We start from the raw sequence: 3,724 nt of genomic DNA, 5'->3' as shown, positions 1-3,724 counted from the left end.
ATGCACAACGATGCGCATTTTGGTGCGTGTTTGAGAAAAAAAATGGTTACCAAGACTGGCATTTTTTCCTGTGATAGTTGAACTATGCAACATGATGCAGCTATACATTCCTTTGAAAAATAGCACATTTACTGGTACTCGGGCTGGATGAGAAACTAGTCAGATTTTTTTTCTAGATGCAATTCCGATAAAAAATATAGTTCTACCTGCAGAAGAGGTGGATTCTACCTTGCGGACTCCTTGCCAACGGATGCTGGTACGAAAAGTGTCATCCGATAGTCATTTCAGATGGGGAGTCCCAACTGTTTTTCTTTCCTTTGTGTTCAAGCTTGTTTCGTGCCAGGATATACAAAGATGGACTGTGGGACTATGTCATGTCAGTTCTGTAGTTTGTCTTTGCTCTCGAATGGCTGTTGTGATTTGCGCTACAGAGTTTAATCTCTTTTGAATTTTTGGTCGTCTTTCACCGTTTATAACATTAAACACAATTTTAGTAGTCAATCTTGCTCACATGATGTTTATCGATATTAGATTCTCATCTCTTGGAGTGACCGGTAGAGTTCACTGTAGAATGTGGCACCAATAGTCGCATCAATTACAGCTCAAGCAAAAGAGGGTAAAAGACAGAAGAAATAATAAAAGCACAAGAACAAATCTAAGTGGTTGTCTAAATATGGACACACTTCTAAGCTCATGATCAGCATCCAACCATCCTCATCTTGAAGTCACCATACATGTAACCAACACATGAAAAATTGTACTCCCTTCATCCGAAAATAAGTGTCACTTATTTAGTACTCCCGATAAAGGAGGTATTACAAAATTGTTTTGGGGTAGAGAGAGTACTAATATGTTACAATTTTTTCACATGTCAGAAAACTAGAGTTTTACATGCATGTTGCAATATAGGAGTGCAAATTTAGGTGACAGTAATTTACAAAAAATCTAGGTAACCATACCTCAAAATAAAATCAAGGTAACCTAGAACTTAAAAAGAACTGAATATATAGGGCTTATTGCCCTCGAGAAGAAAATGAGGCTATCCCAGTTAACTGCTTGTGTTTGAGCAAATTTGCCCAAACTAAAACTTAAGAGGAAAAGAGACATGCGATAACTAGCCCATCAGATTGTTCTAAAATGAAAAAAAATCGTAATATAACGACATATGATCTAGACGATCAAAATCCTAGGAGCGAGCGTGAGTTGAGGGTAACTTAGATGGTTAGATTTCTCATGGTGGAACCAGCCTATCAGGGTTTCAAGTCCTAGACTTGGCATTTATGCTTGCATTTTCCTAGATTTATTTCAGGCTTATCAACGATGTTTTGCATTTGTTAATAGATTTATGTTAGGCTTTCCGTCGATGTTTGTTTTGTAGGAGGAGACGTTCCCTTCGACTACGAGGCGCATGTGGCGTCGGCTTAATATCTCAGATCGAGAAGAAATGTCACGAGGAGATGAGCTACATGAGATGCATCACAAGCCTCCTCCGATGAAACCCTCTAACTTGGATTCCCTGTTAGGCTTGAAACTTGATCTGGGTGTTAGATCCATGCAAGGGCAAGACGATTTTGACATATGATCAGCCGTCCAAGTCTAGCCATGAGTTGTTGCCAGTTAACTCTTTCTCGTGGAGGCCTCGGGATCAAGGGTGGATGGAGATGAACTCTGATGGAGCTTGATCTCCTGATGGTGCGGGAATGGTTCTTCAGAATGATGTAGAGTCGGCACTATGCACGTGCATGGAAGGTTTATCTTTGTCTCTCTAGCATTGTGATTCTCCACTTATCATGGAGATGGTCTCCCTTGTTGCTATGAAGTTGATCCAAGCTCGTGACCTTGACAGATTGATCTACGCTTCTAGAGTAAAGGAGATCATGTACTTGTTTCTTCGTGAATGAGCCTAGCGAATTTTGCCAGAACAGAAGATAGAACCTTGACTTGGCTTGGTTCTGGCCCTACCTGTTGCCGTGGAGCTAGCTTTAGCTGATTGCAATCTTACTGTCGCTGAGTAACCTCCGTTCTTAAATATTTGTCTTTCTAGAATTTTAACAAGTGATTACATACGGAGCAAAATGAGTGAATCTATACTTTAAAATATGTCTATATACATCCATGTGTGGTAGTTCATTTGAAATATCTAAAAGGACAAATATTTAGGAACGGAGGGAGTACAAGTTTTTACCCGCAAAAAAAAAAAGCTACGTACATGAATCTTATCCTATATACTTAAGAAGTTCATCCACACTACTCTATTTATCTTCACACGCAGCCTATCCACATCATCAAGTGACCCCATATGTGAAAACATCCCCACTAGCTCATGAAGTCTGCCACGTCATCACAATCCTCCTTGGTTTTTTTTCTCTATGGTATAGCCACCCCAAGGCCCACGAACTGGAATTCGGAAGCAGGACCAGTGGCCTCCTCCGCTTCCCCTCCCTGTATTGCCAGCAAAACAAGATTCTGACATCCCTCAAAAAAAATTCTAACAGAACATACGAGGAGAATAAGAATAAGACGGAGAAGAATAAGAATTGTGTCGCATCTTATTCTTTCGCTGGCTTCCACCCCGTCTTCTCCCCTTCAGTTCTCAATCCGCGAATTCATCTCCCTCTTCATCTTCTTCAATCTCCCTCAAATCCCACTACTTCCTTCTCGCGCTGGGTAACGGACACAATTACTTCAGTGCTCTTTCCATCTTATATTTCTCTATGGAGAGCATGAACGCGAACGTGTAATTTGGCAGGGTAAGTGATGGCCAGAGGAGTTCCTAACGACGAGATCCCCCGACGGCTGTCCCCGTCCTGCCTCCGGCTTCCCCGGCAGAGCGCCTTGCGAAGGATGCCGCAGCGTCGACATCGGCCCCGGTGACTCTCGGTGATTACCTTGCTGCCGCCGGTCGGGTGCCGCGGCAAATGGTCGGGAAGGCTTCTCGTGGCAGCGGCGAACCTTGCTCGGTGTCGCGCGTCTCATGCGTCCGCCGCTCATCTTCCCCACCCCGAAGCAGGCGACGGCGAATCAGCTGAGTGAGGCCCGTGGTGGCGTTCCTGTCCCGTGTGCATGGATCCCATTGTCGGACCATTTGTTATCGTTCTATGAATTCAGGTAGATGCCTTCACAAGGATGGCGTGGATGCCAAGGAGAGCATTAATCTTTCTTAGCCCGAATTGCTAGGTGATTTCCCTCTAGACATAGCGATGGAATAAGCACTTCAGCAGTCGCTAGCTTTTCGGCACCGCTGCGGCAAGATCACTAGCCATGAGGCTCCTCCGTGAGTTCAGTTCATTCTCTCTTCAATTCCTTCATCAGAGTATAGAACATAAGTCCATTTCCTAATGAATTTATTCTCCTATTCCTATTATTCACTCTCAGGTTTTGTTTGTCTACTCGGTCATTGCAAGATTTGATCTACAATTTATTGACTGGTGTGGAATCCTGTGTTTTGATTTTCGGTTTGAGCTTTTTTTCCCCTAGGCCGAGATGGCCGAATTTCGGCCATTTTCAAAAATTTCGGCTGAAATTTGACCAAGTTTTGACTGCAATTTGACTTAAATTTGACCAAAATTTGCCAATTTGAGCAATTTCGGCCTAAATATACTTTTCGCCCCAGGCCGAGATGGCCGAAATTCGGCCGAAATCCACTTTTTTCGGCCGAAAATCAAAACATCTGGAATCGTGAACATTTTGCGTTTGATCAGGTGATCCTGTGATCTGTTATTCT

At 43.1% G+C, this 3,724-nt stretch overlaps 1 long non-coding RNA gene across 1 annotated transcript; it reads left to right on the top strand.

Moving 5' to 3' along the window:
* Positions 1 to 1,412: 1,412 nt before the first annotated feature.
* LOC120967336 (uncharacterized) lies at positions 1,413 to 3,364 on the top strand. The gene is made up of 2 exons (XR_005761140.3): positions 1,413 to 2,667; positions 2,750 to 3,364. It is a non-coding gene; the product is annotated as an uncharacterized lncRNA (long non-coding RNA).
* Positions 3,365 to 3,724: the final 360 nt, after the last annotated feature.

The sequence above is a fragment of the Aegilops tauschii genome, chromosome 6, assembly GCF_002575655.3.
Source record: "Aegilops tauschii subsp. strangulata cultivar AL8/78 chromosome 6, Aet v6.0, whole genome shotgun sequence".
Taxonomy (NCBI): domain Eukaryota; kingdom Viridiplantae; phylum Streptophyta; class Magnoliopsida; order Poales; family Poaceae; genus Aegilops; species Aegilops tauschii.
This window is presented reverse-complemented; position numbering and strand designations above follow the sequence as displayed.